Here is a 16,698-nt window from a genome sequence, read left to right on the forward strand (position 1 = left end):
CTTATTATTGACGGTGAAAAAAACACAAGAAGATGGGTTGAATTGTGTTAACTTTTTCAAAAAAAATTCGAAGTGTTTATCAAACTAGTACATGTTTGTTGAGACAAAATCCTTATTTGATGTTTTAAAGATTACAAACATATTATATTTATTTAATCTTGTTATCTACTATTTCATTTTGTGAGAATTTGTTTCATGAGAACAATCTGAGAACGTTCTGGCAAATACGATGAAAATGAAACAGTACATCAAAAGTGAACAAGTCTGCACAGCAAGAAAGCATGGCAAAATAGTATTTAATAAATGTCTCTTGGGCCTTAGGAAAAGGGTTCGACCCATTTGGATCCAAGAAGCCCATTAAAGAATAAATGCACATGGCTTAAAGCATGACATCACTAAAACAAAGGACAATGACATCATCTGCATTGGGCAACAAGTTATACAGCTCATAACAGCTGGTTATCTCATGCGCAAGCAAGCAATAGTGCTGTAAAAGTCAGGCTGTTCATACAGAACATTCTGAGAACGTTATGGCTATTTTAAAGAAGAAAAGAGAAATCAATTGAGTCTTTGGACAGCTATCAAAAACGTGTCCAACAACTCTATTTTCTCCCTTGATCACCAAGACACTCCTCACCTATAAATACAAGGGCCTTTGAAGGTTATAAGCAAGAGTTTTGCAAGCTAATATCTCTCTAAGTGAAAATCATCACTACAAACAAAGCTCTTCGCAAACAAAGCAAATTCCAAGCTCTCTCACTATATCTCTTGGATCTTCTCTTTCGAATTTGCTATTGTAAAACTCAAACTACGAGTTGAGTATTTTATTTGATCCACACAAATCTCATTATACAAAGTGTGTTGTATTCTTCTCAAGTCTATTGGGCTTAATAGTTTGAGGTAGAAAATTCCAACCTTTCTTTTGCTAGTGCGCAAAGAATTGTAGAAGCCTGCTGAGGTTGATAATACAGGTGTAACGGACTGATCTGGTGTGATCAAGATCTTATAGTGCTAGTCAGAAGTTTCTGTTAGCAAGAAAACTATAGTGGATAATCTCACAGAGGTGTGGGGACTGGAAGTAGCCGGGTTTGGTGAACCAGGATAACTCTCCTGTGTTATTCTTCTTTCTCTCTCTCTTTATTTAAAGTTACACAACACACACACTTTATCACACTTACATTAATCTCCAGAACATTCTGGTCCAAGATAAAACATTTACTTAAATATTTAACTAAGGTTTAAAATCAGCATATAATATTGTTTTATCATTCTGTCATCATTCTCCAGAACATTCTAGTCTTTGTTAAAATAAACTTATATTTTAACTTAACATCATTTTTCTCATTCTGCTTATAATCATTCTTTAGAACATTCAGTTTTGATTAAATTGTTATATACTCTAAACTTGTTGAACTAACGTACACCAAGAACATTCTTGAGTATATAAATCCAAACTTAACTTTCAGGAATAATTTTTAAAAGGGTCACAATTCAAACCCCCCCTTTCTTGTGACGTTTATTGCTACTTCAATTGGCATCAGAGCCCGGGCTCTACAAAAACACCTAACAAGTGTTGGAGGAAAAGATTCAGGAAGAAGGCAATGTCAAAAGAAAAGTATATACCAGAAGGTCTATCATGCACAAGACCACCATTCTTCAATGGAAAGAACTATTATTTCTGGAAAGGAAAAATGGAACTATTCCTCAGATCCCAAGATGTGGATATGTGGAAAATAATCACAAATGGGAATCATGTACCCATGACAACTGATGCAACAACAAAGGTGGAAACAATTACACCAGAAGCATCATGGTCAAAAGAAGATAAAGAAAAAATACTCCTAAACTCTAAAGCTTGACTCTTTCTATCATGCGCACTAAGCATGGAAGAAAGTGAAAGAGTTGATGAATGTGATACTGCAAAAAAGGTTTGGGACACTCTAAAAATCCATCATGAAGGAACTAGTCACGTAAAAGAAACAAGAATAGACATTGGTGTAAGAAAATTTGAAATCTTTGAAATGAACGAAGATGAGAACATTGATGAAATGTACTCCAGATTCACATCCATTGTGAATGAATTAAGATCACTTGGAAAAACTTATACCACTCATGATCGGATAAGAAAAATATTAAGATGTCTTCCAAGCACATGGAGACCCATGGTAACTGCAATCACACAAGCTAAAGACTTAAACTCTTTAGCCCTTGAAGATCTCATTGGATCATTAAAGGCTCATGAGACGTTACTTCAAGATGATAAACCATCAAGGAAAGGAAAGATGGTTGCTCTCAAAGCATCTCAAAGCGAACAAGAAGATGCCATTACACAAAGCGAAGGAATCAAAGAATCCAATGAAGAAGAAAACATCCAAGGAGAAGCAGAAGACGAACTAGCTCTCATCACAAAGAAGATTCAAAGAATGATGAGAAGAAGAGATCAGATAAATAAATACTTTCCTAACAAGAAAGACAACTCCAAAGGAGAAATTGACAAAAGTCAAGTAACCTGCTTCGGATGCAACAAACTAGGGCATTACAAAAATGAATGTCCATTAAACAAGAAGACTCAGAAGAAATCTCCCTACTCAAAATCAATGTTTACATGGGATGATCTTGAAGAACCAAAAGATGAAGACACTGAAGCCAACATGGTTCTAATGGCGAATTCAGAAAACGAAGAGGTAATTCTTTTTGACCAACCTCAAGTATACAAAGAGTTAGAAAATAAATTTGATAGTCTTCTATTTGATTCAAACTTTTTAACAAACAAATGTCACTCTTTACAAAAAGAAATTTCTGATTTAAAGGAAGAAAAAGAAAAGCTTCAAACTTTGAATAATGATCAAAAGAAAACTATTCAAAGTCTACAAGATTCTTATTTTCAAGCAACTGAAAAAATAAAAGCCTTTGGAAAAACCAAACTTCCTGAAAACTCTAGGAATGAAAATATTGTTCTTAAAAGAGAAGTCAAAGAACTTAGAAATGATCTTTCACAATTTATAAAATCAACAGAAACATTTCAAAAAATTGTAGGTTCACAAATGGCAGAATTTGACAAAACTGGTTTAGGTTTTAATCAAATTTATGAAAAGTGTCTTATACCGCAAAAATTAAAATGTTCATTCTGTAAGAAACAAGGACATCATGAATCTATTTGTTTTCATAAAAAGAGAAAACAAGAAATAAAAATAGATCAGACTATCTCAGAACATTCTCAAGAACATTCTTCTTCAGTAAAAAGAAAAGAATGCTCATATTGCAAAAGATTATGTCATCTAGAAGTAAACTGTTTTCTCAAGATTAAACACCTTGAGATTTGTGAAGCTAACCAAAAAGGACCCACATCTTCATGGGTACCTAAGGAACCACTAACTCAAAATGCAGGGATCCTCACAAGATGCAAGAACAAAGCCATGGTACTTGGACAGTGGCTGTTCTAGACACATGACTGGGGATAAACAATGCTTCATCTCCTTCGTAAAAAAGGAAGGAGGTCTAGTAACCTTTGGAAATAATGACAAAGGACAAATTAAAGGTAAAGGTATTATTGGTAAGAAAGACTCTGCAAAAATTGAGGATGTTCAATATGTTGAAGGTTTAAAACACAATCTATTAAGCATAAGTCAATTATGTGATAGTGGATTTGAAGTTGTTTTTAAACCTAACATATGTATAGTAAAACATACATCCTCAGGTAAGATTTTCTTTACTGCATCTAGAAAGAAAAACCTATATGCTTTATACTTAGATGATATTCCAGCTGAAACCTGTTTTATGACTCTTGAAAAAGATAAATGGATTTGGCACAAAAGAGCTGGACATATAAGTATGAAAACTATTTCAAAAATATCTAAACTGGATCTTGTAAGAGGACTTCCAAAAATTGATTTTGAAAAAGATAGGATATGCGAAGCTTGTACAAGAGGTAAACAAGTTAAAAGCAGTTTTAAAACAAATGATTTTATTTCAACCAAAAGACCTCTTGAACTACTTCACATAGATCTATTTGGTCCTGTTAGAACCGCCAGTTTAAGTGGAAAACAATATGGTTTTGTTATTGTTGATGATTTTTCCAGATATACTTGGGTTCTATTTTTAAAACATAAAGATGAAGCATTTGAAGCATTCAAAACTTTTTGTACATTAGTTCAAAATGAAAAAGAATCCAAAATCATTTCAGTAAGAAGTGATCATGGAGGAGAATTTGAAAATGCATTCTTTAAAGACTTCTTTGATGAAAAAGGAATTTTTCATAACTTCTCATGTGCAAGAACTCCACAACAAAATGGAGTTGTTGAAAGAAAAAATAGAACTCTTCAGGAAATGGCAAGAACAATGCTAAATGAGTCCAACGTAGAAAAATACTTTTGGGCTGAAGCCATAAATACTTCTTGCTATATCATAAACAGGGTTTCAATTAGAAAAATTCTAAACAAAACCCCATATGAACTCTGGAAAAATATAAAACCTAACATTTCATATTTCCACATTTTTGGATGTTATTGTTATATTTTAAATGATAAAGAAAATCTAGGAAAGTTTGATTCAAAATCAGATAAAGGAATATTTTTAGGATATGCAACAAATTCCAAAGGATATAGAATTTATAATTTGAAAAATCAAACCATGGAAATTAGCATGCATGTTATTTTTGATGAGTTCGATGATTTAATAATCAACAAAGAAGATGAAGAAGAAATCTCTCAAAAGGAAGATGATAACATTCAAGAACATTCTCCATAAGTTCTTCCAAGAAGCTGGAGAACCATTGGTGATCACCCTCCTGAACAAATCATTGGAGATACATCTGATGGAATAAGAACAAGACGATCATTCATAAATAATGATGTCAACATGGCAATGATCTCTCACATTGAACCAAAGAACATACAAGAAGCAATATGTGAAGAATCATGGGTAAAAGCCATGGAAGAAGAACTCTCTCAATTTGAGAAAAATGAAGTATGGAACCTTGTTCCTAAACCTCAAAATCAATCCATCATTGGAACAAGATGGGTATTTAGAAATAAACTAAATGAAGAAGGAAAAGTTATCAGAAATAAAGCTAGATTGGTAGCACAAGGGTATAATCAACAAGAAGGTATTGATTACGATGAAACTTTTGCTCCGGTAGCCAGGTTAGAAGCAATTAGAATTCTTCTTGCATATGCATCTCATAAAAATATTAAGTTATTTCAAATGGATGTCAAAAGTGCCTTTTTAAATGGATTTTTAAATGAGGAAGTTTATGTTCATCAACCTCCTGGTTTTGAGAACGCAAATAAACCTAATCATGTGTTTAAACTCACAAAAGCACTATATGGTCTCAAACAAGCTCCTCGAGCTTGGTATGAAAGGTTAAGTACATTCTTAATCAAAAATAATTTTTCTAGAGGAAAAATAGATACAACTCTTTTTAGAAAAGATGACAACACAAATTTTTTAATTGTTCAAATTTATGTTGATGACATTATATTTGGTTCAACAAATGAAAAAATGTGCGATGATTTTTCCAATCTCATGCAAAGTGAATTTGAAATGAGTATGATGGGAGAATTAAGATTCTTTCTTGGCTTACAAATTAAGCAAGAATCAAATGGCATTTTTATTTGTCAAGAAAAATATATAAAAGATCTTCTCAAAAAATATAAAATGAATGAAGCCAAAATAATGGCAACTCCCATGCATCCAACATCTAACCTAGATAAAGATGAAAATGGAAAAACTATTTCTGAAAAAGAATACAGAGGAATGATTGGATCTCTGTTGTACTTAACTGCCAGTAGACCAGATATTGTCTTTGCTGTTGGTTTATGTGCACGTTTTCAAACTTCTCCAAGAGAATCTCATTTAACTGCTGTAAAAAGAATTTTTAGATACCTAGTAGGTACTACTGATCTTGGCCTTTGGTATAGCAAAGGTTCTTGTTTTGATCTTATAGCATACTGTGATGTTGACTATGCTGGAGACAAAATAGAAAGAAAAAGCACAAGTGGAGCATGTCAGTTTCTTGGGAATGCACTTATAAGTTGGTCATGCAGAAAGCAAAACACTATTGCTCTGTCAACTACAGAAGCAGAATATGTGTCAGCAGCCAACTGTTGTTCTCAAGTTCTCTGGATTAAAAATCAACTTGAGGATTTCTCTATAAGGTACACAAATATTCCAGTATTTTGTGACAATACAAGTGCAATAAATTTATCAAAGAATCCCATTCAACATTCAAGATCAAAACATATTGAAATTAAACATCATTTCATTAGAGATCATGTTAATAAAAAGGAACTTGAATTAATTTTTGTTGATACAAAAAATCAATTAGCTGATATCTTTACTAAACCTTTAGTTGAGGATCACTTTAAGTTTATTAAAGAAAAATTACACAATATTCAAAATCCTTGCAAAAGGTCAAAATAGGAAGAGTCTTCTCTTCATCAGAATGTTCTGAAAACATTCTTGAAAGAATTACCCTACAAAGACAGACTTGATGGTCACGCCTCAAAACATGTCCTTTCAAAATAATTTCTTCTATTTAAACTAGTCTCTAGGTAGAAAAGAAATTACCAAAGATCAAGAAAAATTACAGCCCATTAATGCTCTTGTCCCCTCTCTCATCATTAAACCACTAAAAGTCACTTCTCACCTTTTTCCTTCTCCCAAAACCGGTTTTCACTTTCTCTCTCAAAAACTTCCCACTCTCTTCCTTCTTCAAACCGTCTCAACTTCTTCTCTCAAAATCTCCATCATACGTCATCTTCTTCACCACAAATGGCAAGAACCAAGGGTGCTGGAAGCTCTAACCCAGATCAATCTTCTCCTCTTTCACCATCTCCAACTCGCTCTCCCTCTCCACCGTCTCCTCCGACGAAACCACCGTCATCCCCCACATCACCACGTTTTGATTTAACTCCACCACCAACCAAGGAAACTACTCCATTCGAAACTCCACCACAATCTCCGCTCAAAAACACTGTTGAACAAACCATGCAAGATGGTTATCTCACCACCGAAACCACACCAGAAAAAACTCCATCGAAGAATGATGAAAAACGTCCTTTCACCCCTGACCCAGAATCTTTCCATTCACTTGCGATGGTTGTGTATGTTGAACCACAACCAACATTTTTCAACCTCAATCTCAACCCACCAACAGAAGCGGTTGAAGAACAACAAACCGCTCCTCAAGAACCTCCAAACCTGAACAAAATGGCTCCTCATCTCAGGAACGCCACCAAAAGGAAGATGCCTCCAAAGAAGGCTAAATCTGCTCCTAATCCAAGACCTAGGAAATCTCTAAGGCTTCGCTCTGCAGTTGGAACAAGGAAAACCAACAGTGTGGACACAACTGTCCATGAAATCTCTGATTCAGATGAAGAAACTGAACCACCTACCCCTTTGGTTGAGAAAACTCCTTCTCCTCTTAAGCCTAAGCCTAAGAGTAGCAAAAAGGTCTCAAAACCTTCTGTTAAGGCTTCTGTACCAAAACCAAAGCCTAAACCAACTGTGAAGGACAAAGGAAAACAGAAGCAAACTGTTGAACCAGATCGTTCTCCAGAAGGTTCTTCAGAAAGCTCATCAGATGAAGATGACAAACTGTCTTCAGATTATTCTCCAGAATGTTCTCCAAAGCGTAAAACTACCTCAAAACCAAAGAACATTAAAATCTCTCAAGGAAAGAAGGTACCCCTGTTTGATCCAACATTGAAAAAGGATTTCAAGAAAAAATGGGAAAACAGGTCTATTGGAATTGGAAGGTACTATGACTTTGTCAAACTTGAAAAAGACAAAGTTGATCTTAAGGAATATGTGGATGAGCAAGGCTGGACCAAATTTCTTCAACTTCGTGAGAGACACTACCCAAAGCTTATTCAAGCTTTCTACTTCATGGTAGAAGCATACCCTGAGGAAAGCCTGATAGTGTCTAGGATCAAGGATGTTGAGATTCGTCTCACTCCACAAGTAATCTCTGACACTCTTGGTATCTCTAATACTGGTCGTACTGTTTTTGGTGATGATTGGTTTGAAAAACTCGAAGTAGATTCTGAGAATGTTCTCAAACTCCTTTTCAAACCAAATGTCACTGAGTTTGTTTCTTCGAACCTTCTGCCTAAACCAAAAATGTTCCATGGTATAAGTCAACACTGTGTCTTACCTAGAAATGGCAATTTTCAAAATGTAAGTCCAAATGATCTTTTAGTCATGTATCATCTCTACATGAAAGAAAAATTGAGTCTGCCTCATATCATAATTCATAACATGATCAATGTCATTCAATCTCGAAACAAAAAGTCATGTCTGCCATATGGAATGGCTCTCACTAAAATCTTCATCAAAAATCATGTTCCTTTTGAAGTTGAACAATCTCTATTTGAGTATTCTCAATTCACCCCAAAGAATCTGAGTCACATGAAGCAGGAACCTGATGTTGAGCCTCAAACTGACCTCAAAAGAAAGAGGGAAGATGAGTCTGCTCTGCAAAATCCTGTTCCAGAAAATGCCTCTGATGAACACTGCATCCCTCCAGAACGTTCTCCAGAACGTTCTCCTGTGATGGAAGAGGATCAGGAATTGCTTGCTAATTTTGGCAACAATGCGTCTTTCTCGAATGTCAAAGCTTCTGAGATCCTTCAAAGCCTCACAGAAAAACCCCCGGTCACAAAATCATCAAACTTGTTTATCTCTCCACAAAAGCATGAATATTCTGCTTTATTCCAACCTGACTCGGTGGACAAACTCTTTGCTCCACAAGGTTTTGATACATCTGTCCAGATGGACTCTTTCAAATCTCTTCAAACCAATCTCACTTTTCCTTCAAGGTTTACTGAGTCTCCTTCTATGGCACAAAGGATTGTTGAGAACAATGAAAGGCCAACTAAAAGGTCTAAAGTTGAGAAAGATTGCAGCAAGACACGTAATGATCTGACTAGGGTTATTGAAGGGAATAATGCTATTTTGCATTATCTGTCTTGGCTGACTTATGAAGCTACTCTGTCAAGGAAATGGAAGAACACCATGAGTGACAAGAATGAGGTACCTAAACCTGAACAGAATCCCTTTCCTGTTCCCATGTATCCCATGTTTATGCCTACCATCTCCTCATCATCTGATGCTTCCTCACCAACCATTCCACCTGCTGCTACTGCTCCTGTTGCTGCTGCCCCTTTTCATGATGACAAAGGGGGAGATGATTTAGGGGAGTTAGGGGAATATGAGCTAGGAGGACCAGGAAAACAGCTAGGATCTAGGGAAGAATAGATTAATGCTAGGCTGTTTTATTATGCTATTTTGATGTTTAAAAAACTCTGTTTTTAATTCTCTATTTATGTCTTTAATTATGTATGTTGATCATGATTGATTGAGGATCAAATTGCTGCTAGTATGTGCGCATATGAACAATGCTTTTTGATGTTTAAAAATGCTAGGTTTGATACCTTGTAATGCTCTTCATGATTAATGAATATGTTGTTTATGTTTACATTCTCATTTTGCATATGAATCTTGAATGCATGAATTGAGGGGGAGTTCTTTGATAAAATTATCAAACTCAATTGCCATAAACATATTCTGGAAATACTCTCAAAATGGCACAAAATTTTAGTTGCTAAAATTGAGGGGGAGTTTTTAACAAATTTTCAAAAAAACTCAAATCAAAATCAAAATAAATTATAAATGTTTGTCATCATCAAAAAGGGGGAGATTGTTGAGACAAAATCCTTATTTTATGTTTTAAAGATTACAAACATATTATATTTATTTAATCTTGTTATCTACTAATTCATTTTGTGAGAATTTGTTTCATGAGAACAATCTGAGAACGTTCTGGCAAATACGATGAAAATGAAACAGTACATCAAAAGTGAACAAGTCTGCACAGCAAGAAAGCATGGCAAAATAGCATTTAATAAATGTCTCTTGGGCCTTAGGAAAAGGGTTCGACCCATTTGGATCCAAGAAGCCCATTAAAGAATAAATGCACATGGCTTAAAGCATGACATCACTAAAACAAAGGACAATGACATCATCTGCATTGGGCAACAAGTTATACAGCTCATAACAGCTGGTTATCTCATGCGCAAGCAAGCAACAGTGCTGTCAAAGTCAGGCTGTTCATACAGAACATTCTGAGAACGTTCTGGCTATTTTAAAGAAGAAAAGAGAAATCAATTGAGTCTTTGGACAACTATCAAAAACGTGTCCAACAGCTCTATTTTCTCCCTTGATCACCAAGACACTCCTCACCTATAAATACAAGGGCCTTTGAAGGTTATAAGCAAGAGTTTTGCAAGCTAATATCTCTCTAAGTGAAAATCATCACTACAAACAAAGCTCTTCGCAAACAAAGCAAATTCCAAGCTCTCTCACTATATCTCTTGGATCTTCTCTTTCGAATTTGCTATTGTAAAACTCAAACTACGAGTTGAGTATTTTATTTGATCCACACAAATCTCATTATACAAAGTGTGTTGTATTCTTCTCAAGTCTATTGGGCTTAATAGTTTGAGGTAGAAAATTCCAACCTTTCTTTTGCTAGTGCGCAAAGAATTGTAGAAGCCTGCTGAGGTTGATAATACAGGTGTAACAGACTGATCTGGTGTGATCAAGATCTTATAGTGCTAGTCAGAAGTTTCTGTTAGCAAGAAAACTATAGTGGATAATCTCACACGAGGTGTGGGGACTGGAAGTAGCCGGGTTTGGTGAACCAGGATAACTCTCCTGTGTTATTCTTCTTTCTCTCTCTCTTTATTTAAAGTTACACAACACACACACTTTATCACACTTACATTAATCTCCAGAACATTCTGGTCCAAGATAAAACATTTACTTAAATATTTAACTAAGGTTTAAAATCAGCATATAATATTGTTTTATCATTCTGTCATCATTCTCCAGAACATTCTAGTCTTTGTTAAAATAAACTTATATTTTAACTTAACATCATTTTTCTCATTCTGCTTATAATCATTCTTTAGAACATTCTGTTTTGATTAAATTGTTATATACTCTAAACTTGTTGAACTAACGTACACCAAGAACATTCTTGAGTATATAAATCCAAACTTAACTTTCAGGAATAATTTTTAAAAGGGTCACAATTCAACCCCCCCCCCCCCTTTCTTGTGACGTTTATTGCTACTGCAATGTTTTGATTAGAAGTTATGACCAGAGTCTAAACTAAAAACAAAGTATGCAATGAAATTCAGATAAACACAAATATAGAGAGAAAAAAAGAAAGAGACGACACAAACAAATTATTCTGGTTTCCCTCACAATTCGAGGTTAGTCCATTCCCCTTGCACTTCCAAGTGATTTTTCACTATAATCACACAAGATTACAACTTGCTCAAACATACAGGTAAGAGACTTCCTTGCCTCACACAAGAGGACTTCTACAATCAGAGTTTTTCAAATAAAAGATTGTGTTTACACTTGATATACAATGAGAGGTGTAATTAACTTAAAGTTCAAGTGACTTATAAACACTTAAGAAATTTTAAGATTGAATGTTTGTAAGATATTTTCTAAGTGTTTGTGTGGTAGAGAATTTGACAGAGTGTTGACACTTGTAAAATGATAGAAATCTTGTTGTATTTCTTCAACTGCTCAGCTCCTTATATAGGAGAGAATAAAAGAGCCATTGCTAAAGATTACCAACTCATCAAATTTGCCCTTGAGAAGCCTAATTAGAGTCGCTGAGACTTTGACTCTTATTGATAATGTCATTGTATAGTTGATGACAGGTCATCTTACGTTATTCTTAGCATGTTATTCAGTAATTTTCAGTAGGTTTTACAAGCAGAATGAAGGATTATTAGATCAATTTATTATGATTTAGTGACATTCATAATGTTTTCTGTATTTAAGTCTGTAATTCTATTCTTCCCGAAACATAACAATTTTAGGATGTTTTGTTGTAATTCACGAAAAAATCATGCATATCGGTTAAGCAAGACATATGAAGATTTTCTTAGTCCTTGGGAAGATGAAGAATGAATATTCAAGAGGCCTCATAAGAAGTTACAAAGGGAGGAATTATGTTCTCAAGTTTCAAGACATCTTACTTAGAAGCAAACACCCAAAAAGGCAAATAAACAAGCATTTTCAACAATGAATGCACTCACAAGCGCTCAGGCACAAAAAAGGGGGTGCCAGGAGCCCATGGATTTATACTAGAATGACCAGCGCATGAAAGTAGGCTCCTGACTTGATACTCGCATGCACCAGGCACAATTTCCTAGGCGTTTGGCTCCTTTTGTGACTTTTTGGTGAAGTAAGCCTGTGTTTTTAGCCCAAGTTCAGGTGGAAACTCTCCTTATAAATGTCACATTCCTCATTCACAAATTCTCTTTTAGAACGAAGCAGTTCAAGAGGAAGGAAAGCACTAGGAGCTTCAAGGGAGGTGTCTCTCTCCTCAGTCAAGGTTTTTCTAGGGTATGTTTTATTTCTTTTGTAATTTGTTTTTAGTTACCATGGGTAACTAAATATTTTTAGGCTAGGGTTCTAAGATGAACCTCTATTTTGTTTGTTGGATAATTATTTAATTTTAAAGTTGTTTTATTCATTTGTGTTCTGTTTACTATTTAATTTTACTGTAGTTCGTAAGATTTGTCTCTTCTGAAGCATAACCCTGATTTAGGCACTTAGGTAGTGACATAGTCTAATATTGATATTCATATATTGAAATTTATATTTTTCTAACTAGGAAGTAATTAAATAGTAACTAGCGAAACAAACCAAAAGCGAGTTACCCTGATAGTAAGTACTTTGGGAGGTGACATACCTAACATTGATGAACATCTGTTGTAATCAGGTAGTAACTAGTTAGTAATTAAGGAAACAAGTGACTTCACGACTTAAATCAGCCCAATAACTCCATTCTTCTTGCACCTTGGTAAGGTAGACGCTGATAGGGCTGCCCGTTTGTAGAACTACCAAGAGGGAGAGAGTGTGTTATGTACTTCTAGGATTCATAAATGAGGGAACCTTTAGGAACACTGGAAAGTCATACCTTTGGAAATTTAAGAACTCTAATTTAAGTTTATGTTTCAATTACCCCTAAGCAAGTAAGACCCTCACACACACCGTCACATGGATCAGTAGGTGCAACTCTCCATGTCTTTGTTGGAATTAAGTTGGTTGATTATTAGTTTATGACCCGTCACTTGGATTTAAGAAAGTAGAACATGACCCCGAGATGAATTCGTAGAAATTTATTTGTAATATCACCACAATTTAAGCAGTTACAATTACAACGTTCCCTTAAGACGAGTCATATCCCTAAATTCATACTTAGATTCGATTAAACGAATTCAATTTGGAAACTAGGAGGTTTACTATTATCTGGTTGAGATGAAATTAGGGTTGTCAATCCTAGTATGCTTCATCTAAGATGTGGTGCAGAAACATACATAAACAAATTAAATCAGACACTTGAATCATAAACTAAATAAAATAATTTATTAATTGAATCCAACAAATAAGAAGGAGTTCATCAAGGAACCCTAATTAAAGAGGTTAAGTTGCACATGTCAACAAACATCATTATAAAAATATAAAAAAACTTACCCTTGAGAGAACAAGAGGAGGATGAAGATCCTCTACCTTGATGCTCTGATGTTTGACCTTTGCCTTGTACCACTAGCTTTTTGAATGAATAAAAGAGTTTATAAGGGTCCATATTTATATTACATCATTACTTATGGTTAAGAGAAGAAAATTGGTATTATTCCACTAAACAAACTTGAATAACTAGAAATCAACACTCCCTGCCCACATACCATGTGTAGGGCGCATTAGGCAGTAGCCAAAGCTTCCTCAAGAGCAACGACGCATCAAGCAGTAGCTCGCGTGCGAATTTTCTAACTTTTGTCCCTTTTTTGAGCGTTCTTCCGTCTTGCAATCCTTTGGAACCTGAAATGATTTTTCTTCACTTTATATTATCTTCAAAAACCTTTTAGAACCCTTGATCTTCAATCTTCATTTCCTCGATCCTTCACTTGATGTCTTGTTTTGTCGATTTACATGATTTCTCACTAAAAAGACTCAAAACACATATGAAGTTGCGTGATTTAGGATAAAACTGAACTACATTGACTCGAATGAAAACAATACAAAAAGTTCCACAAACCCTTGACAACTCATCTGTTGAATAAGAGAGAAAAGAGAGATATATGATGAAAACCGTGTGTCTAAATAGCACAACGGAAGATTTATTATATAGGAGTAAAGTAGCTTAGAGACTAAGCTATGATATATTTGCAGAATGATTATTCAACATAATATTCTATCCTAAGTAACTTAGAAAGTAAGCTAAAATATATTTACAGCGTAAATATAATTATTTACTATTTATTTATATATTACACTTCCCCACTTAAGCTGAAGCATATAAGTCAAATGCGCAAAGCTTGCCACATATATAACTTATTCTAGGACCTCGCAGAGCTTTTGTAAAAACATCTGCCAACCGATCATTTGAATTTACAAAGCTTGTGACGATGTCCCCTGATTAAATCTTCTCTTTGACGAAGGGACAATCTATCTCAATATGTTTGGTCCTTGCATGGAACACTGGATTTGAGGCGATATGCTAATCGGCTTAATTATCACAAATAAGCATCACTAGCCGTGCTTCTTCGAATTGAAGTTTCTTGAGTAATTGATTCAACCAAATAAGTTCACGTGTTACTAGTGCCATGGCCCGATATTTTTCCTCAATGCTTGATCTTGCAGCTACATTTCGTTTCTTACTCTTCCTGGATATCAGGTTTCCTCCAACAAGTACACAATACACAGAAGTGGATCGTCTATCAATGGGTTAACCTTCCCGGTCAGCATCTGAGCAACCAACTATCTGAGTATGTCCTTTATCCTCCTAAATGAGACCTTTTCCCATAGCACCTTTGATATATTTAAGAATTCAAATTAGAGCATTCATGTGTTCTTGGGAAGGAGAATTTAGGAATTGGCTTACCACACTAACTCCAAAGGAAATGTCTGAGAGAGTGACTGCGTGATAATTCAATTTTCCAACCAATCTCTTATATCTTCTAAATCTAATAAAGGCTCCCCCAATTAGGTAGAGGTTTGACATTTGGATCTATAGGAGTATCAACTGGCTTGGCTTTCAATAGACAAGTTTCTTTTAGAATATCCATAACATATTTCCTTTGTGAAATTAAAATACCATCCTTGGATTGGGCTACCTCAATACCCAAAAAGTAACGGAGTTTAGCAAGGTCCTTAGTCTGAAATTCATGAGAAAAATGTTGTTTTAACTGGAGTATTCCCCGATGATCTCTACCAGTTATGGTAATATCATCCACATAAACAACAAGATAAATGCACCCTTGGGATGAGTGACGATAAAAAATAGAATGATTGGCATGACTACGAATCATACCAAATTGTCACACTATTGTGTTGAATCTGCCAAACCAAGCTTGAGAATATTGTTTAAGACCATAAAGGGATCTATGCAGCCGACAAACCATGGTAGATTGATGTAGTAAATCCGCAAGTGCACGATTTACCGAAGTAGTAAAAAGAGAGTATCGTTCCGACAGGGAGTTGTTCAATTCAATTAACCTTCGTTTATGATTAGAAGAAAGTAGAGTTGTAAAGTTTGGATTTTTAACGGTTGAAAATAATAATAAAAAGGCGCCTTGGGATTATTGGTTCATCTTGTTGACAAATCCTTCACAAACCAAACCCTATACCTAGAACTTTATATTAGACCCACTTTCTAAAGACAAGTTTCTCTTAAGCCTATCACATCTCCTTTCGGTTTCAGTGAGTGTGCTCCTCTAGCAACCACTCATATTCTCATGGTTGGTTGCTATTGGAGTCCTTGAAGAACGAAACTTTATTTGTCTCAAGGTTCGCTAGACTATTCTCATGTTTCACAATCCTTGTCTAATTTCACTTGTTGCAATATTAAACTTCATATTTCGATCCATCACTTAATATTTGTGATGATGAATCAACAAATACTAACCCTTCGCTGTCACTTTATGAGTTTGATATTTGTTAATTCATTATAAAAACAGTGAAATTAGATTAGAAAGTAGATTTATATAAAATTAAGGTTCGAGGCTTGGTTTGATTTAGATTATGTCATTAGACTCATCCAACAATCCCAAGACAATAAGAGTTCACTCACTCATGTTCATCGTAGACATAGAAGAGAAGAAGGAGAAGAACATAAAATAAAAAGAACTTTTATTAAAAGAAAACAATTGTCACTATTGAATTCCAATAACAAAAGATGAATTGTTGTGATAGCTAGCTACTCTATTTATAGTTTACAACGACTTAAACCCTAAGAAATATATCTCTAGAATGTTCCACAAGAAACTACGGGCTTTTAGGTCAGAAAATAAACTAATAGGTAGCTTGTCCATGAATCAAAAAGCAGCAAAAGAGCATCCTAGGGGTTGGCACGGCCATGCCAAGCTTCTGACTTGGGGGAAACATATTTTTGTACTCAATCTTCATATTTTAAGCACGAATTAGCTCCAAATCCTCTTTCTTTTGCTCCAAGACTGAATCTTTAGAATATTTGTTCCTGAAATTAAATAACTTGCAATTGAAGTAAAACAGTTTTAAAAAGGAAATAATGTTAAATAAAACGTCTCAAATATATATAAAACAGACTTAAATATTATATTAAAAACACTAATTATTGACTCATCAAAC

At 34.7% G+C, this 16,698-nt stretch overlaps 2 pseudogenes; both read left to right on the top strand.

Annotated features, from left to right (window-relative positions):
• Positions 1-1,477: 1,477 nt before the first annotated feature.
• LOC146921850 (uncharacterized) lies at positions 1,478-2,904 on the top strand (annotated as a pseudogene).
• A 2,781-nt stretch (positions 2,905-5,685) lies between these two features.
• Positions 5,686-6,420, top strand: LOC146921851 (secreted RxLR effector protein 161 pseudogene; annotated as a pseudogene).
• Positions 6,421-16,698: the final 10,278 nt, after the last annotated feature.

This window comes from Medicago sativa, chromosome 5, assembly GCF_051527215.1.
Source record: "Medicago sativa cultivar Bolivia chromosome 5, Bolivia_mono, whole genome shotgun sequence".
Lineage (NCBI taxonomy): Eukaryota > Viridiplantae > Streptophyta > Magnoliopsida > Fabales > Fabaceae > Medicago > Medicago sativa.